Raw genomic sequence first — 15,712 nt, forward strand, 5'->3', positions numbered from 1 at the left:
CCTTAGAAAAATGTATTAAAATTGCAAATCTGCAAAAAAATGAAAATTTGAAATTTCACCTACACTTTGTTTTAATTCCTGGGAAACACCTAAAGGGTTAACAAACTTCCAAAATGCTGTTTTGAATACTGTGAGGGGTGCAGTTTTTGAAATGGTATCATTTATGGGGGTGTCTCACATACAAGTCCCTCAAAGTCACATCAGAACTGAACTGGTCCCTAAAAAAATCAGTGTTTGAAATTTTCTTGAAAATTTGAGAATTTGCTATTCATATTGTAAGCCTCCTAGTGTCCAAAAAAATTAAAAGGAAGTTGAAATAATGATGGAAACATAAAGTAGACATATGGTCTATGTTAGTTATTAACTATTTTGAGTGGTATGATTATTTGTCTCACATTTTGCAAATTGCTAAATTTTTTTACGACATTTTGGTATTTTTCACAAAAAAACACAGACTGTATCGACCCAAATTTACCACTAATTTGAAGTACAATGTGTCACGAAAAAACAATCTCAAAATCACTGGGATAAGTAAAAGCAAAAAAAAGTTATCCCCACTTAAGTGAGACATGTCAGATTTGAAAAAAAGGGCTCTGTCAGGAACGCAAAAACTGGCTCTGTCAGGAAGGGGTTAATATATGATTACAGACCCAATTATTTGTTTATTTATTTTGGTTTCGAATCGCCCGGGGCCACCGAATCTCCACGGTGTGGCTGGGAATGCAGTAGGGTCGGACGACCCATCGGCTCACATTTCAACTCCGGGTGCTCCTGCCGTTCCCGTTCCGGGTGCATCGGGGGCCACTGCTGCAGCCAAAGCAGGGACTTCCACTCTGCCTGTGACTGTGGGGCCTTCTTCAGGAACAGGTGAGCTGGATAATGCACTTGCCTCCACCTCAGGGCCTTCCTTTACTGACCGCTCCGCTAGCAGCGACAAAGTCACCAGCCAGATTACCACAGCCGAGTCGCTAGTTAAGCCCTTTCCAGGTAAGGAGGGGGCCACGCCCCTCCGGCAAAAGAAAAGTGCTTCGCGTACATGGACTTCGATTGCACACGAGGCGCTAGTTGTCGGTTCGGACATGCACGCTGAGTGGGTGATGCATATCACCTCGCCGAGGATTGTAAGGCTGCCGCGGCCCCCGCTATCTACAGTGAGCCCTCTGCCGGCTCTAAGTAAAGGCCCATTCCCCTATAAGGGTCCCTGCTAGGGCGCTTTGGCTGGCTATGCGCGAATAAGCGGGATGCGCAATTCCTCCTCGAGGGATTCACATCCATTACCAGCTTTTCAGTAAGGCCCCGGATATAATCCTGGGTTTCGGTGCTGATCCTCTTTTGGCGTCATCACCGCAGGCCTTGCGGCTGCTGCAATATTTAGTGCTGAAATTGCCTGTTGGGGCAGCTACCTGCGCAGCGGCCGGCAGGCTTCCTGACTTTTCCATTCAGGCAATGGGGACGATGGAAGTCTGCTGCATTTAGGTATTATATAAGGTATATAAGATTTAGTTGTAGTGCGCCTGTGGCGCTGACCCAAAAATGCTGCTTACTCGCTGGTTTTGGAACAGCTAGTGTTCCGGAATCAGGGGTGTGAAGGACTTTCTTGCATTTTTTACCTCCGTGGGTCCTTATTAATTTCAATTCGGCCCACCTCCCCCTTCCGGGACACACAAGAGGTTTTTTATCAAGTTTTCGACTTCACTTGGGTCCATTGTACTAACTTACCTTGCCGTACTAATCAATGCAATGTATAATTTCTGACGGTTAGGAACCTTTTCTTTCAGATCCCCCTTTATTGGTTTGAGGTTATTGTTGAGGGATAGTTTTCGGGTTAGTTTAGGGAGGCGGACACTTAGGTAGTTCTTCGTGGGTGGCATGCGGTGGCTCTTGGAGCCTATATAGCGGCTCTTAGAGCCTGGCGGTGGCGGTAGGGCGTCACGGTCCAGCGGTCACTTGTGGCATGAGAGGGCGCTGGGAGGCACTACCCCCGGGAAAGACGGCGGGGTCTCCTGCCTTTGCGGGGGGGCGCTGTGGGCACTTCGTCAGCGGAGTGTCCACACCAGCCAGAGAAGGGGTGGTGAGACTTCCCAGCGTTAGGTTGTGCCTTAGTCGGATGGGGCCGTCTCAGTCGTCCCCATGTTAATATCAGTCAGTTGGGGCGTTTAAGTCGCCGCCATTTTTTGATGTGACTAGAGCTGGTCATCCGTGGCGCCTTATTGCCAGCCCTTTACGAAGAAGGGTCATGCCACATAATAAATACTATATGACCTTTAAATCTAATTGTTATGGTGTCCGTGTCTTTATTGTGTCAGCGTCAGTTATTCTTTAGTTAAGCTAGCTTAAAGTGTATGTTAAGGTTCAAGCCAAATAAATGTATAGACGGCTTAGATTAAGCGAGGGCTGCCTAAGCCAGAGCGTACTTAAGAGGCTTACATTTTTTGGGTTGGCAGGAAAGAGTTAATGACTGCTAGTTGACTAAGTTAGTTTCAGTTTTGTGGTTAGCCCATGGGAGAGCTTAGGGGCGTGAGCTTAGGAGAGGGGTATATAGGCAGGTCCTTTCAGGAAGTACTTCCTCTTGCAGAAATATTTCAGCCCCACCCACCCTCCCTTGCCCCATAAATGTCTAGACGGCTTAGCTTAGCTGTACGAGCTGCATCATACTCCTCCTCCACATTTTCAGGGTTACATAGTTACATAGTAGGTAAGGCTGAAAAAAGACTTGCGTCCATCTAGTTCAACCTGGTATAGATATCCATTGCTGATTTGGTAGGTTCTGGTATTTTACAGACAAATTATATTTCTTATTTGTAACCATGGATGTTTTTCTCCAGTAAATGTTTGTCCAACTTTGCCTTGAACGCATTTAATGAGCCAGCCGTTACCACCTCTCTGGGAAGAGAGTTCCAGAGTTTGACTTTTCTGACCGTACAGAAATTCTTTCTACTAGCTGAATGAAATCTTTTTTCTTCTAATCTATACTCATGCCCTCGCGTCCTAGATTCCTTTCTAGTAGAAAATAGGGTGTGTGACAGTTCCTTATATTGGCCCTTAATATACTTGTACATGTTGAGCATGTCCCCCCTTAAACGTCTCTTTTCTAATGTAAATAGTCCCAAATTGCTTAATCTCTCCCCGTAGCTTAAATTCTCCATTCCCCTAATAAGCTTTGTTGCTCGCCTTTGGACTTTTTCTAATTCTATGATGTCCTTTTTATAGTGTGGGGCCCAGAACTGTACTCCGTACTCTAGGTGAGGTCTCACCAATGCTTTATATAGTGGCATAATTACCCTTGAGTCCCTAGTTTCCATTCCCCTCTTAATACATGCCAGAATTTTGTTGGCCTTTTTTGTAGCTACATTACAATGGGCACTACATCCTAGATTGCTGTCTATTTGGACTCCTAGATCCTTTAGATCCTCCTAGATCCTCCTCCTGTCCTGCTTCTTCCCCCAGCAGCTCCAAGTCTGCTTCATCTTCCTCCTGCAGAGGCCAGTCCACCTCAGAATAATCTCCCTCCTGCAGCTCCTCCTCTGTGTGCCTGGCACTCTGTTCCTCCTGTGAGGACACATGGCTTGTGCCTGCTTCCTCCTCCTCCTCCATAGCCACCTGCTCAGCTTCCACCATGTGGCCTCTCCCTGGCGCAGCTCTTCCTGGGAGCATGCTGGCTCTTCCTGTCCTGCCTCTGACAGTACTGCCTCTCACTCCCCTACCTCTCCCAGTGGTTGGGGTATTTGGGCCCAAGCTGGCTGTCCCTCTGCCTCCTCTGCACCTTAGCACTCCTTCTCTCCTCTCCATGTCAAACGCCTTACTCCCTTTCAAAGGGTAAAATGGTGCCCCTTTATATAGGGGGTGTGATGCGTATTGCAAGGGACTAAGGTGGGCCAATAGGTTTGCATGTTGTATGGGCTGATCAGGTGTATTCGTGTAAATCGCATTCCGGTTGGCCGCAAATACGCACATGACCTAACCCGGAAATCGCACTTTTATGGCGTATTACATCGGCTCAATTCGCACCATATCGCTGTATATCGCCATATATCGCACTTTTTGTGCGGCATTACGCCAGCCATTAAATACACAATTTCTGACAAAAAAATGTGATTTCAAAAAACGTCGATATAGGGCAATTCGAGAAAAAATCGCATTTTGCCAAAAACGGTAAACACAATAAATCTCGCCCAGAGTCTTCACTTTTGTGTACCAAGATGGCCGACGCCTGCCCGCAAACTGAAATTCTTTTGTGTAAGTGTAATTAGTGGTGTTTATGGGGGTTGGGATGGAGGGGTGGGGAGGGCTGTGTGATTATTTACACTGACACCTTTTTAATGACAGAGATTAGTAAGGTCAGCTCTGTGCCTGAGGTACAGGTGTAAGGTGAGTGACGTCAGCTAATTTATTCACTGCACTGCCAGTACTGACAGGAAATTCTAAACTGAAAGTGCTTTTTTGTGGGGAAGGTAAGGAGCTGGGCAGGCGAGTGACTATTGCCCTGTGCAGCAGGTATTATATGTCGGGGGCGCTGGCCGGGTATACAATAATCGCATCGCATCTGATGTTTCGGGGGACATTTACCAAAATGGATTCGTAGAAAAAAGGTGTATTCGTAGGGAGAAATACACCTTTTTTTTACGAATTTGTATTTTCGGGATTTACAATCCCAAAAATACAACAATTCGTAGTCCTAAAGATGGAACATTCGTATTTGTATTTACAAATGCGAATGTCCTACACCATCGATAGGATACGACAGAAATCACCATTTAAAAGAATGGTGGTTCCTGATGTACTAAGCAGCCGTACTGATAATACGGCTGCTAAGTGGTGTGAAACACCCACGCAAATACGACAGGAAAATAGAACACCATTTTCCTGTTCTATTTGCTTTAATCCTGCACGGATCAGTCAGATCCGTGCAGACTTCAGTGTAAAAAAATAGAAAAATTAAATAAATAAAAAAAAAAAAACGGCGTGGGGTCCCCCCCACAGCCGAAACCAGCACCAGGCTGAAGGAGCTGGGGCCGGTACTTAAAAATCAGGGAACCCGACAAATAGGGGTTCCCCGATTTTTAACAACCAGCCCCAGGCTCCAGGTCCGGGGCTGGTTTCCAAAATATGGGGGACAAAATGACTAGGGGTCCCCCGTATTTTAAGAACCAGCCCCAGGCACAACCAGCCAGCAGGGTAATGTCACAGCCGGGGGACACTTATGATATAAGGTCCCGCGGCCAAAACATTAACCCCCTGCCCGGTCAGCCTGGCCAGGGGCCCTGGGGGAGTGGGGACCCCCCCAATAAAGGGGTCCCCCCCCTCCAGGACTTACCTTACCAGGCTGAAGCCTGGTACTGTCCCCGATGCCCCTGGGCGGTGGGCATCGGGCTGATTATGGTGTAAAAAATAGATTAAACTATTGTTTTTTACTGTGGCACTACAAGTGCCAGCAAGCCTCCCCAGCAAGCTGGGACTTGAAGAACCACAAGTCCCAGCCTGCTGGGCATTAAAGGGCCCGCTGGCACTTGTAGTTCCACAGTTAAAAAAATAGTACACAAAACACACTGACACACTTTTAAAATAAAACTTTAATACATACAAAGCCCACACATACTAATACTTACAGATAGCGCAGGGCTTGTCTTTGCTGGGGATGGCGGAGGACTCGCCACCCGCCATCCCCCGCCCCGCGCCATCTGTATGTCGGAAGGGGACGCGCGTGCACGAGGTGCACGCGCGTCCCGTTCCGACGGAGCTTTTGCCCGGGTCCCCGCCGGCTTCCCCGGGTCCCCGCCGGTCCACACCGCCCCCCCGCAGCCCCCCGCAGCCCTGCCCGTCTCCCTGAAGCTGGAGACGGGCAGGACTGCACCCGCCGCGCCGCCTCGCCGCCCGGCTATTGAGACGCTCGTGCGTGGGAGACGCACGAGCGTCTCATTCAGCCAGAGCGCCAGATTGCTGGCGGATCGCCAGGGACACGGTCCTGGCGCTCCGCCAGCAATAACAAGCCCTGCTCCATCTGTACCTATCTTCTTTCCATAGGTAGCCCTGGTCCTGTGTCGTCTTCTGGTCCTGTGTCGGCGGTCTTCTGGATCCATGTCGACGTCCTTCTTCATGTCGACGTCGCTGTCGGCGATGGCGTCCGGATCCGATTAAATCCATGTGGAAGCTGTGGAAGGAAACCATACTCACCTGTCCCAGCGCAACGTAGTCCAGGTAAGTGTCTTGGCAAAAAAACAAACCGACACCCCGAAACCAGACCGGACAGAGAGCCGCACGGTGTTTGTTTACATCGTACAATATTGGGTGCCATGGCATCCGATAATCAGATCACATCCGATGTTTTGCATCCAATGTTTTGCATGCGAAACATCGGATGCGGTGCGATTTTTCCATAGGGTTGTATGTTAGTGAATTTGCTGTACAATATCGGGTGTCATGGCATCCGATAAACGCATTGCATCCAATGTTTTGCATCCAATGTTTTGCCTGTGAAACATCGAATACGATGTGATGCATTTTTTCATAGGGTTGTATGTTAGCGAATTTACTGTACAATATCGGGTGCCATGGCATCCTATAATCGCATCGCATCGCATCCAATGTTTTGCATCCAATGTTTTGCCTGTGAAACATCGAATACGATGTGATGCATTTTTCCATAGGGTTGTATGTTAGTGAATTTACTGTATAATATCGGGTGCCATGGCATCCGATAATTGCATCGCATACAATGTTCTGTGTGTATGCTGTCCCCCCTAGAGCCCACCATGTGTGTACGCTGTCCCCCCCAGTGCCCCTGTGTGTGTATGCTGTCCTCCCTCAGTTCCCCCGTGTGTACGCTGTCCCCCCCGTATGTGTACGCTGTCATCCCCAGTGCCCCCCCGTGTGTGTACGCTGTCCCCCCTGGCATCCTACATTCCCGACCATCCAGCCAGCAGCTCCTATCCCTGGCATCCTACATCCCCTACATCCAGGCCGGGGACGTGCTTACCTGGCCGCCCGCCAGCAGCTCCTAAAGCTGAGCCCTTTATTATTAGTTATTATTATTATTATTACTATGGGCAGTATTCAACGAGAATAATTCTCTGTGCATGGCGAGAGATTTTTTCTCTCGCCATGCACTAGCCCTGTTCCGGAGGGCTCGCTGCCACTCCTGCTCCCACTATTCAATGTGGTTAAGACTCGCCGCCACTCGCGGCGAGTCTTAACCCCTGCAGCGGACAAGCGTCCGTGGCAGGGAGCTGGCAGGGAGCCGGGGGACGGTGGCAGCCAGGGAGATTAGAGTCTCCCTGGCTGCCCCAGAACATATGTGGAGGGGAGGTGGGCTCCCCGGGACCCAGGCAGCACAAGCTGCCCCCCCTATAGCCAGCAGGGGACCCTGTATTCACTGCACCTGATCGTGCATATGTAATGATCGGATGCAGTGAATATATGAATATCTAATGAGCGGCTCGAGAGCTCCTGCCCCCTGCTGGCTGCTCTGTGTAAAAAAAATAATAATAATTAAAATTATTATTTTTTTAATTAAATATATATTCATGTGCTATAAGCACATGAATAAAAATAACATGCCCCTTCACAGAAAAAAAATCCAGATTTTTTGACACCAAAATAAAAAAAAACCTTTTAGTTTAAAAGTTCACATTCCAGTTCTCCATGAAAAGATGGAGAATTGCTACACGGAGAGACATGGCGAAAATAACTTAAAAAGACGGCGAAAATATCACATTGAATAGGGTGGTTCACTTTTGGAGAGCAAAATGCTCCTTCCAACGCGAAAATAGCACAAACTCGCCATAAAACAAGGCAAATTTTTCTCATTGAATACTGGCCTATATCTTCTGCCCAGACTCTGTCCTCCCCATGCTGCCGCCGGGACTCGTAGGGACCAGGTTCAGGCACTTCCACAGCTTGGGCCCAAATACCCCAACCACTGGTGAAGCCCCAGCCTTGAGTTGCCTCCGCCACCCGGAAGACAGAAAGCAGCCAACTGGGCCATCAGAGGAGCAGCTGCACCCAGGTAAATCCATCCCCCCCACTTTCCCTGTGTGTACCCTGTCCCCCATCCCCACTATCCCTGTGTGTACCCTGTCTCCCTAACTGTCCCCCACACCGTTATACATGTGCATACCCTGTCCCCCCACTGTCCCTGTATGTTCCTTGCCCCCCACCCAGTGCCCGCCGTGCATATGCTGTCCCCCCCAGTGCCCCCCCGTGTGTACGCTGCCCCCCCTGTACTTCAGCTGCACCCATGTAAATCTGTCCCTCCACTGTCCATGTGTGTACCCTGTCCCCCACCCCACTATCCCTGTGTGTACCCTGTCCAGTGGCGTAAGTTCGTCCCAGTTTCCCGGAGGCAAGATAAAAATTGGTGTGCCCCGACCCCCCCCCCCCACACACACACACACACACACACACGTTATTCAAAATATATACAGTATAGTCTCTATAGGGGAGGGGGAGAGAGGAAGAGAGAGAGTGTACACCTATATATTTCAGCCACAGAAGCAATTTTGATTACATTTAAATTAATGGATTTAAACTGGCAGTGGTGGAGAGGTGCCCCCTTGAGAGCAGGAGCCCGGCGGCAGATGACTCCATTGCCTCCCAGAGTTCTGCCTCTGACCCTGTCCCCCAACTGTCCCTGTATGTACCCTGTCCCCCAGTGCCCCGTGTGTATGCTGTGCCCCCCCGTGTGTACGTTGCCCCACAGTGCCCCCCGTGTGTACGATGTGCCCCACGTGTATACGCTGCACCTCCAGTGACCCCCCTACGTGCTTTTCCCCTCCCAGTGCCCCCCGTGTGTACGCTGTCCCCCCTCCCAGTGCCCCTGTGTGTACACTGCCCCCCCGTGCCTCCTGTGTGTACACTGTGCCCCCAGTGCCCTCGTCTGTACGCTGTCCTCCCAGTGCCCCCCGTGTGTACACTGTCCCACCCCAGTGTCCTCCGTGTGTACGCTGTCTCCCCCCAGTGTCACCGTGTGTACACTGTCCCCCCAGTGCCCCCCGTGTGTACACTGCCCCCCCAGTGCCTCCCGTGTGTACGCTGTCCCCCCAGTGCCCCTCGTGTGTACGCTGTCCACCCCAGTGCCCCCCGTGTGTATGCTGTCCCCCCCAGTACCCCCGTGTGTATGCTGTCCCCCCCAGTGCCCCAGTGTGTATGCTGTCCCCCCAGTGCCCCCGTGTGTATGCTGTCCCCCAAGTGCCCCCCATGTGTACCCCATGTGTACATTGTCTTCCTTTAATGCCCTACAGTAAAGCTTCTACACGTTGGGTGTCATGCTCATTGACAGGGGTTTCATGGGATGGATGTCTTGCTTGTTGACAGGGGTTTCATGCACTGGGACGGGTGTCATACTCAATGCCAGGGGTTTGTAATGCTTGTGGCCAGGGGTAATGCTCATTGCCAGGGGTGTGTTATCATTAAACACTTAAAAAATCTAATTTTATTCTTACATTGAAATTTAAAATTTGAAATTGAAAAAAATTGAAAAAAGCTATGAAATTCCATTGACAAAAAAACTTATGGCAAGGCTTCATACACATGATCTGGCATTTCAGAAACCTGCTATAACTCTTCCACTCAAACTCCAAAAAGCAATGAAATTACGATTATTGCGCAATACAGATATGGTACGCCATCACAGCCTGTGGGTAAGTGCAGATTCAGCACTCTTACAGAGTGAGATTGCTGTCACTCACACAATGGTGGAGCTGCTAATTCACAGATTTGTGTGCTTATTGGAATACACACATGCAGTCTGTGCAACTGAAGGTTTGAGCAAAAGAGAGCTGAGCGGATGGGGTAAAAGTGGTGTTGATTGAGGGAGGAGACAGTGTCATGTGGATGGGGAGGAATAGAAATGCGTAGATAATGGGAATGCTAAGCAGCACTGATGGGGACTAACAAAGCAGATGGGTGGAAAACAGTGGCACAGATTGAAGGAGATAAGACAGAGTGATGGGATTAGGTGGGAAACAGTGGAACAATTAAAGGTGGCCCAGATAGGAAAAAGACTGTAGCTGGGATGGTGGGTAGACAGAGGAGTGTGGATGGGTGGCAGAACAAAGAAGATGAAGGGAAAACAGGAGCACAGATGGAGAGAGGAGACAGCAGTACAGATGGAAGGAAACTATGGCATGGATGAGGGGACAGAGCAGCCTGGATGGAGGGGGGGACAGAGTATCACTAGTATAGGGAAAGCCAGTGGTGCAGATAGAAGGAAACAGAGTGGCATTGATGTGGAAAGACAGGGCAGCACAGGTGGGGAAATACACATTGGTGTGGATGAGGGAATACAGACTAGCATAGATAGGAGAACACAAAGCAGTAAGGATTGGGGAAGACAAAGATGTTGGACCCCAGTGGTATAGTTCTAATAACTCAGTGGGATAGACAGTGTTAGATGATTGTGGGTACTTACTAGGATGAGTGTGACACATAACTGCTCAGACCTTCAGTTGCATGTGTGTGTTCCAATGAGCATACAAATCCGTGAATTAGCAGCTCCACCATTGTGTGAGTGACAGCAATCTCACTCTGTGAGAGTGCTGAATCTGCACTTACCCACAGGCTGTGATGGCGTACCATATCTGTATTGCGCAAGGAACACATCCATTAAGGCTTCAGCCTTAATGATCGTAATTTCATTGCTTTTTGGAGTTTGAGTGGAAGAGTTACAGCAGGTTTCTGAAATGCCAGATCATGTGTATGAAGCCTTAATGGGACATGTGTGTATATATATATATATATATATATATATATATATATATATATATATATATATATATATATATACATACATACATACATACATACATACATACATACATACATACATACATACATACATACATGGGCGTCAACGGCAGTGTAGACCCCTGGGAATAGCAATGTATTCGGGCCCAGACCGATCCTCCAGCGGTAGGGGTGGGGGAAACTTTGATGTCCCACGGGTATTAGGGGGGTATTATATCAACCGCTCAGCATGTAGGGCTTGGATCAGTAATTTCCATTAATTACCCCTTTACTGCACAGATGGTGGGAGATGGGGTGGGAGAAGGTGGCATTGGGCTGAATGAAGGGGCCCTGATACATAACTTCCAGGGTGGAAGGGTGCAGAGGAGGGGTGTATAGTGGGGTGGGCTTATTATTCATAATTTTCTGGTGGGAGGACAGCTTGCTTGACTGCAGATAAATATATTTCTTAGATTTTAATGGAATTAAAAACTAGAGAATCTCACCTACCAAATGTTATTGGGGACTAGGGAATCAGAGTTCAGGAGGCAGAGCAATCTGCCAACGAGTATATAAAACTACATACCAGGTGTGTGTGGAGCTGGAGCAGTAACCAGCTGCTGGAAGGCTGATATCTCTGGGTCTGGGAAATGTAGAGACAAGCTAATAGTGTCATTCAAAGAGGGAGAGTCCCAGCTTTTGGAATATATCCTCAGAAAATCTCTAACTCAGACAGAACCTGAAATATCTGACTGGGAAGAGCAATTAACAGGCTTGGATGGGGACCACTGCTTTGAAGTCAGATATCTACGGTTCCCAAGGGCCGATAAAAATTTTGTACCCATGGAAAGAGAAGACCCTCAGCTTTCAGTCTAGGCCCCTTAGACTCCTGGGGGGGTTTCTGGGTACCCAGAAACCCCCCCCTGTGTACGCTACTTTAGCCCCCTGCAGGATAGGAGAAGAGTGGGTGGAGGTGATGCCCTTGGAAGGAGAATCTCCCTGTTGGCCTATGGTGAACGGCCACAGTGAGCAGCCACTCCCCCAGAGGGTCAGTAGAGGAAGGGCAGAAGCCAAAGACTTGAGAAGTCCAGAACCCGTGAACAACGGAGGTGGGGCTCAGGCCCAGGCTCCTGAACCCCACATCACCATAGGGACCTCAGAAAACCCTGCGCCCCCGATGCCTGGAGAAGAGTTCTTTGTGGGGACCACAAAGGAAAAGGGGAAGTAAGGGGGGGTAAGTGTAGAAATATGCCCCAGTGCAGGAACGGTACCCCCTGCACCGGAACGGAAAGGAGCGGTACCCCCGCCAGGTGGAGTCACCCCCTGCAGTCAGGGCCAGTGTACTCATGCAGTCACTGGCCCTGCTGCTGGTGGGAGCCTGCCTCCTTACCTTGGGTGGCCTGGCGCCCCCCTCAGATGACGATGGGCGTGGAGGCAGCGGTGAATTCTCACCGTTGCTCCACGCGAACAATGGCGGTGGGCCTGTGTCCTCCAGGATGCAGGCCCCACCAATCACACTGCGGCAATTCGAATCTGTCACCAAACAGGAGCCAATCACGGCTCCCGCTCTGGCGGCCAATGGGAAGTGGCAGTGGCGAGCCAATCCTAGCTCGCCACGTGATAGCTCTGCCCCTGGGCCCTGGTTTGAACTAACCAGCTCTGGGAATGAAGAGGGAGTCGGGCGGTCAATAGGGGGGAAGAGGAGGCTTGCGCAGGAGAAGGAGAGTCAACACCGGAAGCCCTGGAAGGCAGCAGCCATGTGCGCATGACTGCTACACGCTGCCACCCACCGGGCAAAGTACAGAGTCTCGCGGACTGTCAGCGAGGATCCAGCGGGGGAGAGTTAAGCGCTAAGGGGTTAGGGTCAGAGCTAGGCTGTGGAGGGGGGTTAAGATTATGCTGAGGGTAGGATGGGGAGGTTTAAGCACTAAAGGTCAGGGCTATGCTGTGTTGGGAGACATATTAAAATTATGCTGCAGGTAAGGGTGTTGGTGGTGGGATTAGGCACTAATGGTGAGGCAGGGCCGGCGCTGCCCGCTCAGCAGCTCCTGCAAAGCAGGGAGGCGCCATGCTGAAAAGGCGCTGTCTCCCTCCCTGTTTTGCTAAAGCTGCTGCCACTCTAATAACTTGCGTGAGGCAGCCCCCGCTGCTGCTTGGAGGTGCGAACGGCAGCGGGGTCTGTACACAATAGTACACACTGAGAGCCGGCTGTTGGATGGGTGGGCGCAGTCACCGCATTGTAACTCCCGGAGGCAGGGGAGCCAGGAGTGCACACACAGAGGAGCCGGCATCAGTAAAATGAAAATAAACTACTTGCTGCAGGAAGCTCAGGGCTGCTGGGGCATTTAGTTTACTTTCAGTTTCTGCAATGTTGTTGCACAGCCTGCAGCCAGAGAGGGACCTACCGTGTTTCCCTGATAATAAGACACTGTCTTATTTTTTTTTTCACTAAAAAAATGCCCCAGTGCTCCTTTAAAACATGCCCCAGTGCTCCTTTAAAACATGCCCCAGTTCTCCTTTAAAACATGCCCCAGTGCTCCTTTAAAAAATGCCCCAGTGCTCCTTTAAAAAATGCCCCAGTGCTCCTTTAAAACATGCCCCAGTGCTCCTTTAAAACATGCCCCAGTGCGCCTTTAAAAAAATGCCCCAGTGCTCCTTTAAAAAATGCCCCACTGCTCCTTTAAAAAAATGCCCCACTGCTCCTTTAAAAAAAATGCCCCACTGCTCCTTTAAAACATGCCCCAGTCCACCATCTCAAAATTGAACCCAGTCATCCATCTTCCACATGCCCCCACATTCTTGATGGCCCCACCTGTTTGTTTACCGGATCTCCGTACGGTACGGTATAGATGGCCCCAAAACATCCGTCGGCGCTGTGTGCACTGTTCAGCAGCCGCGTGATGTGCGCGGCGTGATGTGCGCGGCGTGATGTGCACGGCGTGATGTCACGCCGCGCCTACCGCAATGCATCCCTGGGAACGGGAGCCGCGGTATTACCGTACAGGCGAGGTGAGCGGAGGTGAGCGGGGCTGAGCAGGGCTACACTTTAACAACTGCAAAAAAATATATGGGAAATTTCATAGGTCTTATTTTCGGGGGAGGGCTTATTTTGGACAAATGTTCCAAATCTGGGGTAGGGCTTATTATCGGGGTAGGTCTAATTATCGGGGAAACACGGTAGTTACTCTTAGAGAAGCAGTCCAAAAAAGGGGGAGGGGCTACACGGCACAGGACTCTACACGGCACAGGACTGTGCACTGTACAGACTAGTGCCAGGCCTCTAGCAGCATGGTGAGTGTGTGTTTGTGTACAGCTATTATATACTGCATGTATTTATGTGTGTGTGTGTAACATATACTGCACTGCATGTATTTATCTATGTGTGTAACTAATATACTGCATGTATGTATGTATGTATGTATGTATGTGTGTGTGTAACATATACTGCACTGCATGTATTTATCTATGTGTGTAACTAATACACTGTATTTATTTATGTTTGTGTAATTATTATACTCTGAATGTGTGCATGGGTGTGACTAAATACAGTAGGTGGGTGACTGTATACAAGTGTAGGTATGCATGTGTATGACAGCATGTGTATATACAGTATGTGTGACTGTATATATGCATGTGTATAGGTGTACAAAAGGCAAAAAGAAGAGGGTGGGCAGCGCTGATTGAGGTGCTGTTAATAGGCAATATGAGCAATTAAAAATGAAAAAATAAAAGATTGGTTAGATCTATAACAATTTAATACAATTTCTAAAATAAATGAAGCCAAAGGCTAAAAACAGTGAACAATAATGTATGTAGACAATAAAAATGTCAATGACATCTCACCACACCGAACCACATATGGGGAAGGCCCTGGAAGTCCCAGATGTTCAGAGGATGTGCACAGGTGGCGCCCACTCGATGGTGGAGATGAACCGGAATGTCCAAGAGATGGTGTTGATGCTGTCCCCAAACTGCAGTATGGAGGGAGGGCACAGAGATGTTAGTATCAGGAGTGGCCCAAGATGGCACGAATCACCAACTCCTGTCGCCAGATGTTGTAGACGGGTGTCCTCAATCTGAAAATAACTCCCAGCTGGCCCCTTTGTCTAACAGCTCCCAGGTGTGTGACTGTATATGTATAATTGTATGTATGCATGTGTATGACAGTATGGAGGTCATTCTAATTCATACTCACTGTTGCGAATTCACGTATATTCACTTCTCCACATGTGCATGCCATATGTGCGAACTGATACGGCGACTTACATAGTCACCAGCACGTTTGCACAGAGCTGTGCGGGTGGGGGGCATGAGGCAGTAGGCACAGGTTGCGCGCATGGGAACGCCCAGCATTTCATGGGACCGCCCATGAAAATGCTGCGAGTTCCCATGGTAATTTGCCTGTGATGCAGGGGGGGGGGGGGGGGCAGGCAGCTGACATCAACGGATGTCAGCTGCCCACCCTTTTTCCATACATGGGCGCCGCGAATTTAGATTTAGATTTGCGAGAGCTTGAGAAAATTTCTGTGATGTTTATTTTCATTTTATATTTTTAAACAGCCAACCCGCATAGTACCACTCACAGGATCCAGCCGACCAGCATGTCATCTCTTGGAGGAAGCCAGTGAAGTGAAGGTAATGTGGATCTGTATGCTGCTCCCTGCCAGGGCTGCCAAGAGAAATCCTGGGCCCCAGTACAACAATTTCCCAGGGCCCCCCTGAGGCACCTCAAGGGAGACTAAAACGCAAGTATAAGGCGCGGTAATGGCATGGCACTATAGGGTGACACTACCAGGACAGCGCTAAGTGCCAAGACAGAGGCAGCAGGAACGTATGGTAATGTCAAGGGAGCAACTGTCTTCATAAAGGGCTACCCGCCCAAAACGTTGACTCACACTACCTGTGTCTGTTACTTTAATCATGTGTATCTGCCGCCGTGCAGTAAAAAAATCTTGTGAGCACGGTTTGACTTCGTTTGAGATAGATATAGATT

General features: G+C 49.3%; 1 long non-coding RNA gene across 2 annotated transcripts in view; it reads left to right on the forward strand.

Moving 5' to 3' along the window:
* Window positions 1–15,712, forward strand: part of LOC146049975 (uncharacterized) — a 47,723-nt gene that overhangs the window by 9,143 nt on the left and 22,868 nt on the right. For both annotated transcript variants that reach the window (XR_014466245.1, XR_014466246.1), the window contains exons 2-3: window positions 6,022–6,195; window positions 15,280–15,354. This is a non-coding gene — a long non-coding RNA (uncharacterized LOC146049975). The remainder of the gene's footprint in view (window positions 1–6,021; window positions 6,196–15,279; window positions 15,355–15,712) is intronic.

This window comes from Crinia signifera, chromosome 12, assembly GCF_055691185.1.
Source record: "Crinia signifera chromosome 12, ASM5569118v1, whole genome shotgun sequence".
Taxonomy (NCBI): Eukaryota; Metazoa; Chordata; class Amphibia; order Anura; family Myobatrachidae; genus Crinia; species Crinia signifera.